Genomic DNA, 22,977 nt, shown 5'->3' with positions numbered 1-22,977 from the left:
AAGGAAGAAGACTCTGAGGAACAAAAAAATTACGAGTAAAATCCACAAAAGTGGTTTAAAACATTTACTAAACGGAATATCTACAATATTGTCAAACGAAACCCAAGACATGTCGCCATTTACAACTCAATTGCTCCAGAAACGCTAGGAATGTTGGCAAGTCTCATTACCAGCGTTCCCCTGTTGGAGTTTAACTGCATTTCGCTAATGAAACGATGCAGTTCGGCATGATGGAACGAAGGAATGTGGAATGTGAACAACGGCTATTCTCTGTACGGTACGCGAACCTGATTACATTGCACTTGTGTTTCGAACTCAGACGCAATTGAATTAGTTTCCTTCTGAAAAATAATGGCTGTTAAAAAGGCTTTGAATTGAGGATATTAAACTATTGGGAGTATAGCTGAAATGATAATTAATAAGTCAACATACAACGTTGAGGAAATATAAAAAACGTAAAATAAACCTAAACTCGTAAAAGAAAATGTACTAGGATGACAATTCTGCTAGTCCTTGCCAATACTTCGTAAGTAAGAGGCTACTTCGTTCTTGAGTAAGCCTCGTAGATTATGTAGAAGTTTGTTTTAAGTAAACCAGTTCGCTAATCTAGGACATTTAAAGTTCATGTGGTTATACAATAACCTAAAACATAACACTGTTCAATAATAAAAAAATAAATTATTAATTAATTGTTTACAGTAAGCCCACTACTCCTAAATGATGGTTCAAAAAACCATCATAACGATAATTTGTAACAGGAATATTCTACAATAAGTACTCAATTAGTTATAAAAGATTGTTAACGAGGACAGACTACGCATTTGAGTTATTAAGTATTTTTCATCTAGGGTTAAGGGTAATTTTTATTCTATAACTATCCACAATTCTAAGATAAAAGTATAATAGTTTAAATATTTCTGTCATTTTTATATTTAGTTGTAGTTTGAATATACCATTAAGTAATGAACGACTAAAGAGTCAAATGGCTGGTAAAAGTTTGGAATGTAACACAATTAATGCGATATAATAAAAATTAGAATTTGGTGAAATAAGTTGGACTTTATTTTTTGAAGATTGTCCCAAGAATATTATCAGGTGAATGCAAATCAACTTTTTGCAAGTTTGCTGAGAGACTTTTTCGTTCCAGTTTAAAGAACCAATGTAAATCCACTCAATAAAGGGTTTTCTGTTGTATTTATTTACAAAAAAAAATTATAAACTATGTATTTATCTAACTGTGAATTTTGAACCTATGCTGTTCGTATACAAGTAATGACAACACTATCAAACTATGCTAGACAGATTATAGACGGACACGCGTAGATTGAGATGTAGATAGAGATCAAGTAGATGCAGATTACAGATGTTATCAGATTCAGCTACATTATCAGATCTGATAGCTCGAGGTGTTTACATAGATGATCAGACCTGATACAACTAGGTGGAAATTACGTATTCAGTCGTATGAGGCAGATTTTTTATGTAAGGCTCTAGCCCGGGATTGTTTTTCACATTAATTCAGACTAGACCTAGGATTGCGGCACTATCATTTAAATAAAATCCAATGGTGATCTGGTGGGATTTGAACCCGGAACATCAGGGACCACGTTCTACCACCACCATGTTCTACTGTTGATGTTCTACTAGATCAGCTCGCTCCCCAACATGGATTACTGGCACTATTGTGAAATGTTCTTTCAAAGTAAAATCCGGAAAGGTTTTGGTTAAAAAAAAAAAAAAAAAACTTGTTTTTGGATTATGCACTTTGTAGGCCTATTAAGCTATATGTATAGCTCAGGTTGATGAGAGTCTTTGGGCATAATTATTTACATATTTACTTATTATTGTTACACTTTTAAAACACTTTTCTTATTTCCTAAGCAGTTTTCCTCGTTTCAATAGCAACTTCTGCCAACATTTTTAATTCTTAGTTTTCCATCACTACAAATTTCTCATTTCATATTCTATTCGATCATCTTAATTTCAAAATTCTTCTCAATGAACGTATAATTTACTTTTGATTAATCCGTGTGTTTCTGATTGTTCACAGCTGATCAGTAGTACAGTACTGCTTATTTACTATTTTCTCAAATGTTTCAAGCTTAAATACAATATATTAAAAGATAACCATTTATACGCCTTCTCTGGTATAAAGTTATACTCGTATATATTTATTGTTAGTTAATCAAAAATAAGACTTATAGTTTACAAAATTGTTTTCCTTAGAGAAAATTCCTCGAGAGAGCCCCGATGCCGCAGGGGGGTCTGCGGACTCCCCCGCCACAGTTTCGGAGCCCCCGGCCGAGGCGGGGCACATTATTTTTAATGGGCAGTCGCGGATCGCGATTTGAATAAGTGTTTTAACGAGAGCGTGTTTATCATGTGCTTTCTCCCGGCGGACCTCCGACCATACGTCTTGGATACCTTAATTATAATATAAGGCTGGCTGATTGTAAGTAGGTGAGAAACGGGCAAGCCGGATTACATTTGATTAACATTTCTAACAAATACTGCGAGGGAGCAAACCGTGCCGAATTGGTTTAACGAGTGAGAGTGTTTTTGCCATCTTTCGTGAGTAGCAAGGAAAATGTAAGTTATACATACGCAATCCCGTAAAACTTTGATAACTAACTCGGGTAGATACCGAAACCAAATATTTTGTTAGGTCCCCTTTTAAATTCTAGGGCGCTAAGTTCTAGCTCGGAACTAGTAACTTCAGGATAGTCCTAGAGGGTCGCGACAATTTCACTAGCGTACGACAAGGCCATATATTAAAGTAAGATAGTAAGTAAAACGAGAGCTCGCCCTGTGGTCGAAAACTCAACCAAAGGTTTGTATTGTACATATTGCTCTATTTTCACTTCACGCTGTAAATAAAACATGTCATTGGAATTTCTTCCATTATTTTGATTTTTGTTTATATTTTGTTGTTATTTCGTCCCCAACATGGTAATCCATAAGGCCCATGTAAATTTTTAAAAATTTAAATTAATTTTTTGAGCCTGTTTTAATTTATAAAGGGATTCTGCACATCTTCAGGAAAATATCTTTCATTTGGTACCAACCGCGTGTAATTCGGTACATTAGTATGGTCAAGCAGCAGTCATAAGTTTTGCAAAAGTTTTTTAGTATATAAGATAGTTATTTTGCGCTAACATGACCTAAAAAAACTCAGTAGTAACAATATTCCAATTACTTCTATAGCATTGGTTATATCAACACAAATTAAATAAACAACAATAATATTTGTTCGTGTCCTTAATCAACAATACACCTTTCAGTTCATCCACATTGAAGACATATTGAGCTGCATGGCAACAAAGTATGGAATAGCAATATCCACGTACTTCGTCAATAACCGGTTCCAGTTCAGTAACCGGTTTGAAAAACGGTTCCAACGCCGTCACTTATAATAATTAATCTGTTCCTCTCAATCACGTTTTACAGCTTCCTCTTATCATTCCATTGGTGTTTAAGGATCTACAATGGGTTTGCGGTCGTCGTAAGCAGCTGCAAGTGTCTAAAATGAAAATATTTTGATATAGGAATGTGTATAGTTGCGTTAATAGTTCGGTTGGTTTATCGTAACTTACATAACATAGTTTTTACACTTCCAAATCAACAATTTAATATGAAATGGGAGTCAAAATCTAAAGGCCCCAAGACAACATTGCATTAATCTCAATCTATAACGTAGAATCTATTTAAGCACAGTTATTCGTAATTAGATTATGATACAACCTCACTGTTAAACGTTCTTTATTAGTGCGTTATAAGGTAAGTGATTTAGGATAATAATAAGTAAATAAGATAATATGGATTTTTTAAACGATTTTCAGATTTTTGTTTTCTTGGCCTAGGTATTTGATTGTGAATCCATACATATGATTCAATTTAAACCACGAAAGTACAATGTTTTATCATTATTGAGGAGCGAAGGACTTTTGTTAATATATATTTATATTATTTGTTTTAGTGGAAGTTTAAATATGTATAATTTAAATGCGTGTTGTGTGTGTAGCAGAGACTCAAAAACCACGAAGCAAATAATATCAGCAATATCAGCAAATATAATATCAGCAAATAATATAATGTCTTAATAATTTCCTGAATAATTTTTCGGCCTCCATAACACATGCGAATCAAAGTTTTGAAAAACTTGCCGATTTGCATCTAAAATACATTTTATATTTTACAATGCATAGTTTTATTAATTTGAAACCTGTAAAATAGGTGGACATTTAGTTTTCCTGTAATTTACATTGATCCCAACAATGTGCGGATTCAACGAATTTTTTATTTGCAGCAACGTAATTTATCACTTCTATTAAAATGTGGGATGAAAAGATTATCTGTCAACCAAAGAAAAATACTTGTTCGATCTCAAATTTAATGAAATTTGTCTTAAAGTCAACTATTTACAGCTAGGATGGCAAATGTAAGCGATTGATGTATCTAAGGTGGCAAGTAGAGATCAACAAGATACTGACTGTAGATGCTATCAACTTTGTACGATCAGATTGCAATAGATAGTATCATGGCGACGCGATGTAGGATATTACTGTACCTGGTGTTTACATAGATCATCACACTTGATATAAAGTACGAGGAAATTGGGCGTTCTAATCGCATAAGTGGGATAATCTATATAAATAAAATTAGAGTTTTGTCTGTACATTGCTTAGAATAATGAACTTTTTGGTTATTTTTACATTTCATAGGTCAGAGAAACCGAATCAAACCTTATCTCAATTTCTGTCTGTCTGTCTGTCTGTCTGTCTGTCTGTCTATCTGTCATTCTCTTGGTAACGCTAAAATACGCACTTTATTACAACTACTCCTCAATAACTATAGCACTGTCCCGCCTGAAACTTATTTTCCAAATACTATACATATATGAGATGGTTTTAGACGTATTTCATCGAATATGAGACAGTTAGATATTTAACAGTAAACCCTTGAAAATCAAGTTTTTGTCGATTTTTGACGTGGAATTTCTGGAAGCCCATGTTAACCTTATGAGAAATGAAATTATTGAATCTTAACAGCTGTTTCAATTAAACAAGTTGGTTCTGTTCTGTGATGTTCAATAGCATTAAAGTTACAAGGATTACCAACAGGGTGCAGCACTAGCACTATTATTTCTTTTACATTTATGACAACAGCTAATTTGCAACCTGGAGGCGAGTGAGCGTAGCGAACGAGCTAACCTGAAGGCAAGTGAGCGTAGCGAACGAGCTAACCTGAAGGAAAGTGAGCGCAGCGAACGAGCTCCAACATACAGGTGAGTGAGCGTAGCGAACGAACTTCAACCAGGACGTGATTGAGCCATGCAAACGAGATCAGATAGTAAAAATAAAAGTAAGCCTACCGTTATAGGATCGACCGGCAGACACAGAGGTAATTTAACCTTTTATTGATTGTCATACCGATCCGGAACAACAAAAAACAACATAAAATGAAGCTATGTATAATAGTTTGGCCAGCATATCTTAAAATATGCAAACCAACTGCTGTTCGTTATATAAGAAGGTTTCAACTGAATATTATAAGATCCCCGTGCGTAGAACGGGTACACAGCTAGTTCAATCATAAAATACGAGATTAAAGGTCCTTAACAATAATATCTAAACTCTTGGCAGTAATGTAATTGAAAAATTATTGCGCTAATGCCTTTTTTCACAACCGCTGGAAGTCATTTGTAAGGCATGACCATAATTTTAGCTGGCAAATTTTTCAGGGTAATTTAACTTTTGCCGGCATTTTAAACAGTGCAAAATATCGTTCTTCTCACAATACGTTGAAAAGTAATTGTTTTACAATCCCGAATCATTTCAGTTTGACCACTGACTTTTTTTAGTAGCTTAAAAAATAAAAACGGCAAGAGCATTGAATCGAATCTAATATATCGAACCAAGTTTTTGCCTATCTAGTATTCAACCTAACCAGTTATACTCATTAGCAGATCGAATAATCCTCTACCATCAAGATAACACCTTTGACTTACAAGTTAGGAATCAATAATTAGTCATGTCTGCAAGTCTCTCAAGTCAGTAGGTAGATTAACTATTCTCTGATCACCTCAGACTATTGGCAAGTCTGGTTTGTTTTTGCCTCCACATTCCTACAATCTGTCTCTACAAGCTTTGCAGGACAAGTTTAATCAACTAGAAGCTACTACTGGTGCGGAAAGACCTAATCGACTCGGACCGATTTAATTTAATTTTCATGTATTCATAGTTCAAAACCACTATACGTTAAAATCTGTATATATGCATGTGTGTGTGTCTATAAACACGATAACTCGAGCAATTTTGGTGTGATTTTGATAAAATTTAGCATGTGTAGGACTTGATAAACTGGATCATCAGTTCGCGGACCCGCAAGGTCGGGCAATGAAAACGGGTTGTTTTGGAGTTAATATTGTGTCAATAACTGGGTTTTAAAATTGTTACTCTTATACATGAAAATTCCTAATTTTCATTACAGCCATGGTGTAGAACTAAAAGAACGGATTTTTTGTATTTCAAGCATTGCTCCACAAATAGAGGTAAGGAAAATTCGAAAAAAATGCTTTTTAAATCTCTACGTTATTTGAATGGAGTTAAAGGAAACTGTTGTAGTTTGTTTTTTATGGATATATTTTGATCAATTTTACTCATTTCAACATATATTATTAAAATTTGGAAAAAATACGTTAACTCTTCCCTGTAGCAAAACTAAATACTCTTAAAAATCGATGGAAATATTGTGTAAAAATCCAATCAGCAAAATTAAGATTCGCTTAGTCTGCAGGCTTGCTGTGGGTGTATTATAAAGTCTATTCCCTCTCGTGTTTGTCACTTCTTGACTATGCTCCAGTAAACTGATCGGCGTGAACTACACCACCGAGTTCTCCAGTTATCATTCTTCTCCAGAAGAGTTCTCCAGCGTTGTCCAGGACTCCAGGCGAGGTTCCAGCTCCAGCGTGGGCTGTTCTCCAGTTTCAACAATAGAGATGTTATCTATCTGATTACCACATTCCACTACAAGCACCATCGATTCTATATTGGCCACTCGGGGGCAATGACTTTGACTTACTTCCTCAATGAAAATATTGGGTTTATATTAGGAAACACGTCTCGACATTGGAACGTGAAAAAAAACTGTTGCATCGGGTAGACCACACAGAGTAAACAAGTATTTTACCCCAGAAAATTCGGTTCATTTCATAGATCACAGAAAGAATACTTGCAAGAGGAGTCCAAGTAATCCGGAGAGATTTTAAACTAAATTAGAGTGTAAATAATTTTTTTAACGAAAATCATACAGGTAAAAAGGACCGAAAAGCTCAAAGGTACATCAGGTTGTGAATACCATTTGCTACAGTCTTATATATTTGACTATGGATAAAACTGGAAAAATAATTCCCATGTTATTGTTGTATCTAGTCTAAAAATTGAAATGAACGTAGTTGCATTAAACCACTGACAGAAGACCCTAAAACAAGCACTAATTTCTGTGAAATAAGACGACTATCTCTAAACTTGCTGTAAACCAAGCCAACAAGAAACTAAAGGTTATTGTAAATTGTATAGCATATTTTTCCATCACTGAAAAAAAGTTAAAGTAGAAAATTAAATAATCTTAGGCCAGGTTTAACTGAAAGAAAATGTACCATAAACTATAGCATCTCTTTTGCCACATCGACTATGACAGTAAACAACCAAGGGTGAAAGCATAGTTTTAGACAGTATCACAAAGTGGACCATCCATATCCTTTTTTTAAGGCTCAATTTGGTCCATGTGGATGGCATGTATACTTCAGTATCTAAAAGCCACTAGATATATAGACTACGGCACAAGTGTGACTTCAAAAACGTCGTGAGTGTTCATTTTTGATAATATACTGTGCTTATACAAACTGCTTTATACAAACTTATACAAAAGTATGATCAGCGAACCACGTCCCACTAAGGTTTCCTCCCTAAGGAATCACAGGTTTGGAGGGTCGGCCCTTGCCACGTGTCGAATGTGACGTCACAGCCCTCATACAAAGTGTAAGGTTTCACACCTTAGGCCGGGACGGATGAGTCTAAGGTTACAATCTGGTCCGGTAGCTAAGAGATCAGGCTCGGCCAACCACCTGTCGATGATATGGTTACATCCATTAGGTGGAGTACAGTGTCGTGAAGATTATCTTGAAGATAGATCTTCATTTTGGATCCCCTGACTTTAATAAGTGTACCTTGAGCTTCACTATTGACAATTTCAATGATTAATTTATCCTTGGGTAAAGCTTATTTGGGTAGATGAGGCTGGGTCCCTGAGAGGTTATGGCACTCACCTAACAAAACTATGGTCACCTTACTTCTAAGTTTAAAAGTCAGTGGATTTTTGATTGTTCAAGAAAAGTGCCTTCCTTGATCAACGGGCTATAAAACATGTGGGTTTTGGCCTTAAAACAGCAGATCTTATAGTAACACAACTGAACAATGCATCCCTACTGATTGGTCAATCATTTCCCAATCATACTTGGGTTTTAGAATGCCTTAGTTGCTTCTTCACTTCATATTAGTGATATACCAAGAGTTAGAGTTGGTCTGGAGATCAATGGAAATAACACGATTGTACACATTTAACACGAGATCTTAGTTGGCGAAATAGAGTTGGAAAAATTCAAAACCAAGGAAATAAATATTTAGGGAAAGCGTATTTACTACCAAGGAAATACTACCATTTAAACTAAATTAGGTAATCGTTTAATCATAGACTGACTAACACGAGGGTGTTTGTTTTATTTGTAGTATAATGCTAGATCGGTATAGAAAAAGGTAATTTAAACATGTTTATCAAAACTGTTTACGTTTCAAAATTGGACCCAGCCATCCCTGATCATTGGGCTTTAAAAAAATGGTCCTGGCTGATGAAACAGCTGATCTTGGTCAGTAACAAAGCTACACGTCATCATACCCATTACGTCATTATTCTACACTCACCCTTCACTCATCTTTGGGCTAAAATACGCACATAAATGTTCCCCATCTCAATTGAAAATTATATATTAACAAGCTAAATACTAAATTATATTATATTGATAAAATACGGAATTTACAGTCAACAAATTCCACACTGTGTAAGTCTTTTGATGTGTCTTTCAAACACTTTTAAAAGAGACTTTGAAAACAGTGGAATTCAGAAGAGAGCGGAGGGGAGAGGGGACAACGAGAAAAGAGAAAGAGAGACCGTTATCAGATTATCCATATTGGCATTTTTAACACCTCCTTCTGATCCACTACTCCCCCTTCCCCGCATATCAAGTCACGACCAAAAGAGTGAAATCTTATAATGCGATCGCTACAAAAAGCGGCTGCATTGCGGTCAGGCGGAGAGGAGAAACACTGTTAAAATATAGAGTTTTTGAAATTCTGTATGAGACTATTTTAATGCGCAATAGATTATTACAATTACAAACTAAAAGGGTTGAGTTTTTAGATAAAATAATTACCTACATTTCAAACTATGTGGTTGATACACAAATATAGTTGATTACGATATTCAAAATATTTCCTAAAACGATACAGTAGAAAATTTACTTTTATTATTTTTCTTCACTATGCCTCTCATATAAATGTTATAGGGATGGAAAATATCAAATGTTGTACAAAAATAACAATACTTGACTGGGTATTCAAAGCGTAAAATTAGCGCTTTTACATTAAATGTAATGTAATGCAAATTAAATGTAATGTAATTTTAATGTAATCAAATGTAAGTGTTGCTGATTAGAAGACTGTCTAGGCTTAAGTTAAGGCGTAAAGTTCGATTAATGCTATCTAGTAAAACTTTTGTGATAGTTGTAGGATAAGTATTAACCACACAAATTTTTAAGGTGGGTTTCCATTGACATAATAATAAGCTGATCACAATGTTTGCCTCGTATTCTGTTATAGTCCGTATGACGGAACCTGTCCTCTCCCCCACGGTCTACCTGGTGATTGGCCAATGGTTTAAGTCCCAGCTAGTCTCAGGTCGAGGGCTAGGAGTCAGGTTCCATCATACATACTATATTAGACCAAGCTTCTTGATTGATTTAGCCTTAATCTACACACAAAGAACCAAAGTTGCCATCATAGTAAAAATGTATTGACTGGTATTTGTTGGTTTTGGAAAGTGATACATTATAATTACCGTTTTAGCTTAAATTATACTATAATTAGACTTCCTATTCTGGGTTACAGTCTAAATCTTGCTGATGGTGTTTTTCGTGCCAGCTTTACGCATAAGGACGTTGGTTGGTGTAGACTAGGATATTTTCTTTTTATTTTAGGGTGGATTATAACAGTAATGTTATCCACTTATTAGTTGAAACATCAAATGTCAATCATTAATTTGCAAATATATAGATCTACGTCGTCGTAATTTAAGTTATTATACGTAAAGAGAACATTAAGGAAGTATGTCGATTAATATATAGGGTACATAATGTTTACTTGAATAGTCTAATATTAGGTGATCCTAAACCTATAAATAGTAAATGTAAAATCCCCCCTGGCAGCTGTTAAGCACGAATGTCCGAGTCCCCCTTAATGGAGAAAAAGACACCGTGAAAAAACTGACGCAACTCCTTCCTATATTAGAAAAAAGGGTCAAACACCTCAAATTTGTAAACTAACCAATGAACGAATGACCCTCTGAGAAAATGTAACAAGCTCTGTTTTGCGTACTACTCCTACACAACTATACAACTGTTTATTTTGGAGTTTTAGTAATACGATTTTGACAGGATAAAACCTCATGAAAACAAGCAACTATTTACTTAGGTTGACGATAGATAATGCTAACACCAAAACGTGGATGTTGAAGAGTGTACTTCCTACACAAATTTAACTTCACATATGTTACCTTTGCATCATAATTGTATTGTACTGAGCCTTCCGATGTTCAACTTTGACCTCTTTACTAACCTAGCCTACTGTTAAGGCTTTACTGCACCGTTTTGACCTATTTATAACTGGGGCTGGAAAGGTCAAGTAGTAAACATGCAGTTCTACGAGGTTATAAAGTGGATTGGAATGTGCCAGTAGTTACATCTGTGGATTTTAGTGGTTGAAATTATAAAATTCTATATGAATGAGTACGTAGCAGTATTATCAGCGAATCTATTTTCTGCTTGCATTTGTGTAACTAATATAATAAAGATGTGCCATAAGTTGTGTTGAAGCTTACAACAGTTTGACTTGGTTAAATATAATTTAGACAGAAATGAGTAATTTACATCAGTGTTCCGTGTGGCTTAATTCAACTATGAAAATTTGATTTAAAAACTGGTAACCACCTTAACACGGGAATGCAATGTACAGGTCTATCAATAGTCAAAGGCTTAACAGTGTGTGATCAAGAAGAAATAATCAAAAGATAATCAATCGATTATTTGAAGTTACGGTAAAAATATAGTTATACCGCTGTGTTTGGAGTCTATCGTGTTTACTGATATGAGTGATCTTATGGGGTTAGGTAAATCAGCTGTGTAGCAGAATACTTATATTAACTTGCTAGCAGAGTACGCGTCCTTCGTACGGAATTGGCATGCTTAGTACAGTTATACTAAAGCTTTGCGTTTGCACTCAGGGAGGACACAGTATGATAAAATTTGCTTCTTTAAATTTACGGTATACTATAGTTTTACACATCTACCATAGGCATAATCTTCTACCACTTCACCCAAACAATAGAAAAAAATATTAAAGATTCACAAAATATCACAAATTGTTCGTGAAATTAAAAACATAAACATAACTGTAAACCGACAGTTCTCATTGTGTATTGCAGTTTTTTGTTGCTGCTTAGTTCAAATGAAAACAACCCAATTAAATGATATCCTTGAGCTTAACGTGGTACCGTGGTACTTTTGAAATCCTGGGGTTCGGGACAGGACTCTGATGTTTATTTATTTGTTCCGAAGTAAATTGCACTGATATCTGTAGGATCTTCAGGAATCTATCGCATTACATTAAACACATTTGTCTCAAATATAAAAGTATCTTAAGTGTATTGAAAGTCTCTAAAATTGAGTGTAAAGATGCACCAATTATTTATACGCTCTACAGTTTTGTTTCGCCTTGTGTATTCCACGATACCGCGTCATAACTAAACAATAACTTTACATAGTGTAAATATAGATGATTTATGGGGACTAATTTGTTTAGTGTCAGTGCTCCACAAATTACGATGAAAGGCACATAAGAATAAACGCCAAACATCAAAACAAACGTAATAAAAATTTCAATAACCATATTAAAATCAGTAATAGTTTTAAGAAACTCAAAAGGAGCTCATCTAGCAAAGCTCGGCCACCAGGAACTAACATATTATACATTCTGCAATACACTCCGTGGTAACCGTGGGCGACCGGAGGAGACATTGTATAAAGATTAAACTGCGCTATTAAAACAACAATGGGGCGACCTACAAGTAAGGTGGAATCAGCCTATTGTATGGGTACGATGCCACATAATTGGGAGGGGGAGAAATATGCGGTGTAAGTACACCCCACATAAAACCTCTGTGCTGTAGCCGAGCGTTTTATACTTGGCCTTGAAAACTACCCTGCTATGAATTGATTAGTTTGACAGTGATTCACCACTTCAAGGTGTCAAAACAGGGGTTTATTTGGTCCTTCTACAGGTGATTAGATAAATGGATGATTTCATAGTAAATTAAATACATTTTATAACAACTAGTACACCTGTTGCTCAAATTCGAGCAATTGCAAAGTATTACAGGCGTTATTTCAAAACAAATATCAGTCATAATGTCCGATGACTTTAAAGAGTCAACTTAAAGATAATGTAATACATCACTTCACTCCAGTTATCGAAACTGAAAACGAAATCACTCTGAAAACGAACGCTCTTGTGTGTATTATGTGTTTACTATAAGCTATTCGTCTGTTTAGTAAACAAAATCTGTTCTTCATAAGAAATAAATTGGATTTTTTATGGCCTGTGGGGCAAAGTCCGAGGATTATTGTAGGAATTGGTGAAAGGGGGCGTCTACACACAAAAATACTTAATTTTGACACCTCGTTTGTAAAAATACGTCCATTATTAACGGAGGATTAGTGTTTCGTAGAAATCGCCTTTACTTATCATACAGGGTGGTAAAAAAGTCCCTGGACAGTTAAATATTTTAAAAAATAATGAAGATAGAGCTACAATACTTGGTACAAAGTTACAGGGCATAAAACTCTATTTTAACACGTATTCAGTGATCCAATAACTCTTCAGGGGGACGGCCCACAAGGAGTCGGAAGAAAATCTTAAATGGGAGCATAGGTCAATATGCACATCAAATTAAAGGTCTTTTTTAGTAGAATACAATGCCGCAAACCGCACTTCAAAAGGTTGATCCAGCGCAAAATGGCAGATGTTCAAAGATTTCTTGAATCCGCCATTTTAAATCTTTGAACGACTGCCATTTTTTACTCAGGCATTTTTTTGAGCTTGAATTTACGGCATCGTAATCTACAAGTGAAGACCTTTAATTTGATGTGCATATCGACCTATTTTTACGTTAACAATTTTCTTCCGATTCCTAGGGCTGTGCCCCCTGAGGAGAAAGCGTATAATAGCAATGTTAATTAAATGAATCTTTGAACAACTGTCATTTTGCGCAGTCAACTCCAAATTCGGACAGTGTCCGAAATTTTTTCCCACTTCGCGATGTGGACGGCGTGTAATAGCCACGTCGCGGAGTGAACATTTTATTCCGAATTTGGCCGAAGCGAAATGCCCAGACCGCGTTGTGGGTAAACTAGTTTAGTCAAATGCCGAAGTCAAAACATTTTCGGTGATTGAGCAAATCCTAAATTCCCACAACGCGATGTGAGCAAAAGTGATTGCCCACGTCGGGTTGTGGGTATTTCTAAACCATACGTTTTAGAGAAAAAGACAGAAGATAAAGTAACATTTTCACTTCATAAAATAGTTGGGCTTGACAAAGAGACGTTTTTTTACATTCCATATGTATCAATTTAATTGAACACTAATTAAAATCTATTTATTTAACACCCTCGTGTTATCGTATGCTACTGCCTGAAAACGCTCGAGAGCGCTTCTGTTATCTAACTAGTCATATATGTTTTACTAATTTTAAAATGTATTACGGCCAAACGGAAAACGTTTCTACCCAATACTTGCCCTTTATTAAGCACACACTGGACAATGTAATAAACTTGTATATAGTTAGTTGATATCAACGCATAGGCGTTATCTGCAGACATTAAACACAGCTTAACAGCCCTTAATAGGCTTCACATTTTACAACAGGTTGAGAGTTTTTATAGTTGTATCTGGAAGTTAAGGAATGGTGGTTAGCTAACTTTGAGATTTCGTCTGGATTTACCAAGAAGTAAATCTGTATAATTGCCATGCATTTATGTAGATTTACTATTGATGGCTTCTAGAGGAATTTACTGTATTTAAATTGCCGTTGTATAACTAACATTGAACATGCTAGTCGGAAAATCGCCAGTTGTGTTTCATTTGTGCACGATTAGAGTATTATAAGCCCCAAAGCTAACTCATACAGAAGCAAAGATTTTTTTCTTAAACAAAAATAGAGTAAGAGCATTACGAATCCGTTAGACGATGTGTATAAAAAAAATGTTGATAAAATTGCACAGCTTCCAACTACATACTACTAATCGAAAAATTTTGTCTGTATGCTGGAAGATAAATGTATATGGAAATAGTCAATTCCAACCCACGAGAGAGAGCAACAAAATAATGAGATCCCAATAAAGTAAACAGCAATTATGTGTTTTAGCATAACCAGTTATCCGGTTGTCGTATGCGGACGTAAAAACAAATAGGACTGTTTAACATGCATGTATGCGAACCCACAATTGTGTACGAAAATGGGAAAACCGATCGACGTGAAAATAAAACTGTAATGTCTGCAATCAATTAAGTAACTGTCTCATAATGTGCGTTCGAAAAATATTTTTTTTGAGTTGTTCGTTTAGAACGATGAATGGAGAGCATTTCGCACCAGTAAAGGGAAGTTTACTCTAATAATTTTGGAAGTAGTTTAAGGAGAAATGAACATTTTTCAGGATTTTCTTTTCATTTTGCAATAATTATTTTATGGAAATATATGTTCAGGCGATCAAGAACTTTTTTTTATAAAAACAAAATTAAAAAAGACAAAAACAAATGTGCCCACGAACTAATCCAAATTCCATCATTAACATCTTCCTTTTCTTATTCACTACTTCATTTACTTTCATTTATCGACAAAGCTATAGCATTTTGCACATTTTATTAAAATATTTGTTTTTCATATTGCGTTTACAATTAGATACTGGGAGATTGCTAACGCCTTAATAATTATTACGGTATGCAGTATTAACTAATAATAAAATTATTAACTAATTAAAAACATGAATAAAATGCAGTACAACTTACAGCTGTAGAGAAGTCATTCAGTAATTCCAACCGTTAAAGTCTTTTTCGCACCACATAAATAAGTGTTTAACTGTCTACCACCACTATTCACTGTTACGTTTGTTATAACCATTAATCATAATTATTAACAGGGCCTACCTAATAATTACCATAATTAATTAGGCGTATATTTAATTACAGTGAAATAATAATTACCCTTGGTTATTAACTTAATGGTTAATTACTTGGATTGATTTATCGATTAAAATGTGTTTAATGAGGTTTGATTAAAGAATTAATCGCGAAATTCGGATGAAAATATAAATGAGATGAAAACAAAGTTTTTTGTGAATTTGAATTTTGTTTACTATAGATTTTTAACTGAAGACATTATAATGCGAATGTTGTATCCTGTTTTTGTATTAATATCAAATTAAAATATTATTTGTTTTTTGTTGAATGTATAATTTAGCTTTAATTGTATGGACTAGCAATAATCGGTCTTTTAAAAACCTACATTTCTTTTATTTAATTCTGAACACTCTTACATTATTTATGCTTGATGATAGAATATTTTAGACAAATAATTTAGATAACAATAATTTTTGGAATATGGTTGTTAAATTGTAACTATTATTGTTTATAATTAATAGAATGGAACCGACTTTAGACTAATTATTTTGGTAAATATCATAGTAAAAACCGCTAAAATATAGTTTATTTATATAACAATATTCCACGATATAAAATTGTATAGTTATTAATGTTTGTAAAACCATTAGTCGTATTGAGAAGGGTAAATATTTTTTGATTTATTACAAATTATACTTGAAACTTTTTAGAATTTTTCAAAATCCTGCATATAGTAAAATGGGTCGAAAATCACCAGTTCAGTACAACTTCCAAGCTGTCCCAAAATCCACTGTCCGTGCACAAAACCCTATGATTTTAGTCCTGGCGACTATCACAATCTCCGCACACGTTCTCACACGCGTACGTACACGCACGGGCGCGTACGACCGACCCGGCCGACATCACAGGGGTTACTGGCTGGGAGAATGGAAACTGGACCGATCGCCTGGAATGGAGAAACTGGAACTGGTTTACTAGAGCGGTTCCGAGACCAGGAACAGTTCCTTTAGGAACCGCAGTGACGTTGCGGAGGCTGGAAATCCGCAAAGGAAATTTCCCCTCGTAATAAGACAAGCAAAACAACGTTTCAGCTTTTATACCTACACTCTAATGCCTACACCATTTGATGGCCCAACTGAAACATTTTTTCAGACCTCTGTATCTACTAGAACAATTGGTTGTCTAAATTGCTTTCATGGCTAGGATTAAGTTTGTACAATTTTAAATAATTTATGAGAACTTATAATATTATACAACATAAATAAGATTTTTTTCAATTGCGGTTATTATTAGCATAGTAGGTGTGAACTAATATAAAAATATGTAAAAATGTTAGTAATAAGCATTTTTTTAACATAAATCTAATTTTGATGAATACATTATACTATTTCTTCGCAACCCACATTTTGTTATGAAAAATATAACACTGCATTAATTTTCCTCAGAAAAATACTGGATGATGACATTTAGCCGGGACTTAGCCTGGTTCCAGTGTTATTTTGTATTCATTCATAGTTACAAAGCAAACAGCATATTTTAGTATGATAGTATATAGAGAACTAAGTTCTTTCAAGGTACGGCCCAAAACGTTAGAAATCATGTGGATACCACAAAAAGAAATCTTTTGAGATACGCTTTACGAATAAGTAACAGTTTCATGTAACAGTTCCACATAACAATTCCGCTCTTGGAACGGTTGCAGTAGCACCGCCTCGCCCATTAGATAATGAGACCGGTGGGTGGAGCGGTCACTGCGCTCTGTCGTTCTCGTTTTTTAACGTTACTTTAAAAATATGCACACTCGCTCAAGATCGATGGCCGGAATGCGGAACTGGCTCCGAACTGCGTTTGACTTTATGAGAGTCGTTCGTTCCATCCAGTCCATTTGTTTTGGATATTTGGTCTTGTCTTTCGGTTATTTACCGGCGCGGGTGGAACTTGGGCGCAGATGGTCCGTCGGCGCGGTTCCACTAGACGATACAGTTGAGGGTGATTCTGTGGAGGCTGTAGACAAACTATAACAGTAGAGTCTTGATAATTCGAGCAAACCGGCTGCGAAAAGGTCGTTAACATAGACAATATCCATAAAACATTGTAAACATGTGCAAATAATTAATGATTTTTAGTTTTATTAAAGGTTTTAACATTGTGTTCATTTGAAACCAATATCAATTTCCATTTTGAAGCAGCCATAAGAAATAACTAATGAATAACCGACTCCACTATTGTAACTGGATTGTACAAAATAATGTAAAGAAATACTTTTTTTACTCAGGCGAAGGTTTTCATCCCTTCTGTCACTACTAGTAGTAAGACGCAAGGGTAGGGGAGAGGTATGCAGGTGAAAGTATGAGCAGTTGACGAGCTATATGGTATACAACGCGCAAAAAATCATAAAGTACAGTCAAGAACAGGTGTCTAAAGTTTGATGTTTATCTTCTGAGTAGAGATGGTAGCCTACAAAGGTGTTGTCTCGTTTTCACGTATACGCACTACTACGATATACTTGGACGTAAAATTTTACACGTTTCAAATTCAGGACCATTATTATGATCTTTATATCTTTATACAAACAATGTTGGTAAATCAATCAATCAATCTACTAACTTTACTTTACTTATGGTCAGCATACATTTTTAGTTAATAATTAAATTACACTGTACGATTAATAATGGAAATACATGTATAAAATAATGTAAATAGGTTTACCACCCTGTAAAATGACTGCACGCTCAGATTATTCTAATCAGATAGTAATTATTCATGTGAAATTACTGGAAAATACTCAAGTGGATGTAATCAAACCAATTTAGAATCTGAATTCCCTCAATTTAACAAATTGTTTTTGAATAAGCATTAATCACGGAGCTCGTATGCCGATATGATCTTGAATAAAGATGGGTAGATGTCTAACTTAAAATTTAATCATCAGATAATTATCGTTGTAGATTAATCATACATCCTTATAAATTTGGCAATATTTTCGGAATGTTAAAGACAGTTTTAATGTATCTTTAAGTTAGTAATATATGCGGAAAATATTTTTATGTGTGCTGTAAATCGGTAATCATTTTTATTGTGCCATGTGTAAAATTGTTTCCATCACATTTCGAATGTTCTTGTTAGCCGTTGATTGTTTTCACTGAAATAAAAGTTTAGTTTAGTGTTTACTCAAGTAATGAGAGGGAGTTAAGGAGGTCTGACCTATTAATTTACCAGACATACAGGGTGTTTTCAAATTGTATGGACATATTTTGTGGGCTTGTTTCTTGGGCTGAGACAAAAACTAAATGCCATACAAGTAGGTGTCTAAAATGCCTAGATTTCTGTTTGTCAGTCTGTTTGTGATTTTTAAGAATTATTTTATATCTTGGGTATTTTTCAAGAAATAATTTTCAAAATTAGTATAAATGTGTATTTTAGTAGGTAAAAAGAGCTTAAAAAGTTTCGTCCCAATATCTCAAGCCGTTTCTATATGGCGGCCATTTAAAATCTGTAATGCCAAATTTCATTAAAACCGTAACTATTAAGAACATTGTTTTTCAGATCAAAAAGACCTACTAAAATACACAGTTTATACCAATTTTGAAATTTATATCTTGAAAAATGCCCATGATATAATATAATTCTTAAAAATCACAAACAGGCCGATAAACAGAATTCTAGGCATTTTAGACCCATACTTACAAGCCCATAGGAGTCCCATAGGAACAAGTCCACAAAATATGTCCAGACAATTTGGAAACACCCTGTATAACAAAACGTTATACACTTAAGATTGTACAAGAATATTGTTTTCATAATTCTGCATCCGAAAATAGCCCATTTCCATACAGCTGAGATCTTCGAAAATCGTCAATTTCCATACACCAAAAACAAATAGTGATCAGCTGACTTTTCCTGACATAAACGCACTTTTGATACACAAACAACACTTTGCCTGACATCAACTATGTTACAACTGAAGTTCCCGGGTAGCTCAAAAGGAGTGATGCATTTTTTTCATCGTGATAAAAAGTACCGTTCAATACTCGTCACGAAAGTCCCATTTTGGGGCAACTTTCGTGACGAGTATTGAAATATACTATTATGAACCACCAAAATTTCTTAAATCTTGTTTTTTTTTTATTAACGCAAATTGTTTGTTAACGAGATAATCTATTATATAATTTTGTCAGTGTTCAACGTTCAAAGGAAGTTTAATACTTCTTTTAACATCCTATCAACGCATTTTTCCATTTTAAAAACAAAATACTAAAACATGTTTTGTTTAAAATTAATCTAAACATTGATTAAGGTCCGATGTTCATTGATGTAATTAAAAGTGTGTTTAGGATTGATTATACCTACCTCATTGTTTATAGAACTGAACATGGTGATGAACACACAAACATTATTAATGACACAATAGTATATTTTAAATAGAATATGTTTTTGCTAATCCAGCAGGTAATTACAAAGGAGGAGAGGGGAATGTACAGATCATAACCTCTACACTAATGTATCTGACTCGGTTTTACCCAAGAAAATAATTACTTTAGCCCTGGATTGAAAACACAGTTTTTCACTGGTTATAGCGAAATTCCTTCTTTTTTCTCTTACATCTTTCTATTCTGATTCAATACTCTAATTACTCCATGTAATTTTCCACTCTGGCTTATCCAATTAACACAGCTTGGTTAAAAACAGACTATATTTTCAAAATATACTAGTTAATTACCAAATTCAAGTTGTACAAGCACGTTAATTATATTTTGAAGATAAATTAGGTCTGACCCAACCAAACTGCTTCATTAGTACCACTCGTAACAACAAAGAAGGCGTCGTTTTCTTGTAGCATTATCATATAAAATTGCTACACGGTCATTGGCATTCTAGGCAACGGTTTAGTCTTTCTTCTGTTTTCTCGACTGCAAAGCGATCGAAATAGCGAATTAGTTTTTACTTAATTTGTTAAAATTAAAATGTTAATTTTCTATTCCATAGTTGCATGCATAGTACCTGACCCTAATTATGTGTAAACAATATATAAATATCAAGGTATTTATGTTTACTTTTTTATGTTTCTTCTGTGTTTTCTGTGTATCCAGTAACGCATGAATGCGTTTATTCTTTTAAGTTTTTTTTAAATATTTAGTTTGTTATCACACATAAAAAAAAGCTTAAGTCGTTTTAATATTAATCTTTTGTAACCTTTTCCATGTATTACAACTATTTTCAAAATATATTTTTTTATACTATGATATCCAGCTGACCCTAAAACAGCCCACCAATCTTTTTAGGAAGATTCGGCATCAAAAGTAAATTATGTTTTAAATTTATAGTTTATTAAAAATCATGGAAAAATATTCGTCAGTATGACATCCCTAGTAAATTAGTTTAGGAAAACGACACATCGAATACAATTCTAAAATAATTTTTGTAGGGTAACTATATAATTACTACAACTTTATTACAGATTTATGAAATCAATTTATTCATTAAAAATTCCTGAAGTATGGAAGTATTCCTGAAGCCAGGTGGTATATAAGCATAACAGTTGTCAAGTAAAAACAGTCTCCATGGTAATAATTTTAAAACGTTTTTCCACTAAAGAATCATGCAACTTTCTAACGAAATAATTGGGTTAGAAATAGGCAAACATGTATTTCATTTCCGTACAAGTGTAATTTCCTTCCTTGTACTGTTCTCTTTGCCTTTTTTTCATGTAAATTTCTTTCCTTAATCTCCACAACCAAAAAATAATTTCCAACATAACGTGACTTATGTTGTATTCTACAAGGCTCCCAAATACAGTACAGAAGTAAACCAACGATCCAATAAGACCAACACTAGTAATTGTAAATCAATGGCATGCCTTTGAATATTGCAAGTATTCTCATTCTATTGTACTATTTTAAGCTTTAATTTATCTTTAATAGTGGCGATTTATTACCTATGAGTGCGCAAATGCTGACTAAATGATGACGCTATAGCCCTTCACTTAGGTAAAAGTACTACACATTGAGCAATGATTTTTTTATCGTTTCATATTGTAGTATTTTTAAGGCTGGTGGGACAACACGAAGATGAATAAACAAAATTTCTCTTTGTATAAACCAGAGAGAACATAAATGTCTCCATCGGATCCATGAGGATGTCAAGTATATACAAGAGTATGTGTAATGTATTCTTCTATACTATTATATAAAAATCTAGAGGTGTCTGTCTGTATGTTTGTTACTAATAGGCGCATAAACTATTGAACTGACTGGGCTTAAATTATACAAAAATATAGCTACCATACCAAGGACTTTTATAGGACTATTCACACTTCAATACTGACCGTGGGCTTTGCCCCTTTGGCTTTAAAAGTTCTGAGGCGAGTATTTTAAAAGTAAATATTGATTAGGCTCCATTCCTGCCATGAAAACACATACAATGTTTGCAATTTGCTATGCTACCCAAATGTAAACAAGCTGAACTGTCAAACCACATTAATTCACAATTCCACAGCTGGTTTATGAATAGGCATATAATATTCTCTACAATCATGTGACATGTTTATTTATTCTTGTATTTGATGGTTCATTGATTATTGATTTTATGAAATAAGTGAGATTGTATATCTGTTGCTGTATCTAACCCTAATTAATTATTTAAAATTTCGCTACTGTGAATTATTGTATTGAAATATTTTGGAGTAAAAAATAGTGAAATTATAAAGTTCACATTTACTTGAATCATTTTAAGATTTTTGAACAATTAACATGTGTTTAGATCAGGGCACACACCTTAAAAATTGAAACTTTTTTCTCAAGGAGATAATTAATTGTATATCTTTGCCATTTTGAGAGAAATATTGATCACACCATTTGCCTTTTCACAAATCTTTAAATTATAATTTCATATTATTACCCATAGATTAGTTATGGTGTTTTCTAATCCAGAGGTAGCTACTACCAATCTATATTATAACTTTTGACACTTCCTGTAGATTTCACATTCTATTCTAATAATGAATAACTTTTTACGAGCGTTTCATGGTCATTGCATGTATATTTTCAACCAAGTTCCACTTAACTTAACCTACCCTTGACATAAACATTGTTTGAATTACGTTAAATTTTCTAATTCTAAGCTGATATACAAATATTTTAATTTAAAAACAACAATAAAAAACTAAGTTGTATATGCACTTGCCTTTGGTGCATGAATAGTAGGAGCTATAAATAGTAGGGAAAGTATATTTCTGTTTGTTTTAGTAGTAAGAGTGTTAATGTTTTTGTTTGTTCACATAGTATATAATGAGATATTTTTATAATCAATGCTAAGTGAGCAACGCTTTTTCGAAGCAAGATCGCAGGTTTCTTTTCATTGAAACTGTAATATTAACCAGATGTTGTAAATTATTGGTTGTCTATGTGATTTTATCATT

The sequence above is a fragment of the Macrosteles quadrilineatus genome, unplaced genomic scaffold, assembly GCF_028750875.1.
Source record: "Macrosteles quadrilineatus isolate MER2022 unplaced genomic scaffold, UCM_ALF_1.0 Scaffold_8__2_contigs__length_117827958, whole genome shotgun sequence".
In the NCBI taxonomy this organism is placed as follows: Eukaryota; Metazoa; Arthropoda; class Insecta; order Hemiptera; family Cicadellidae; genus Macrosteles; species Macrosteles quadrilineatus.
This window is presented reverse-complemented; position numbering follows the sequence as displayed.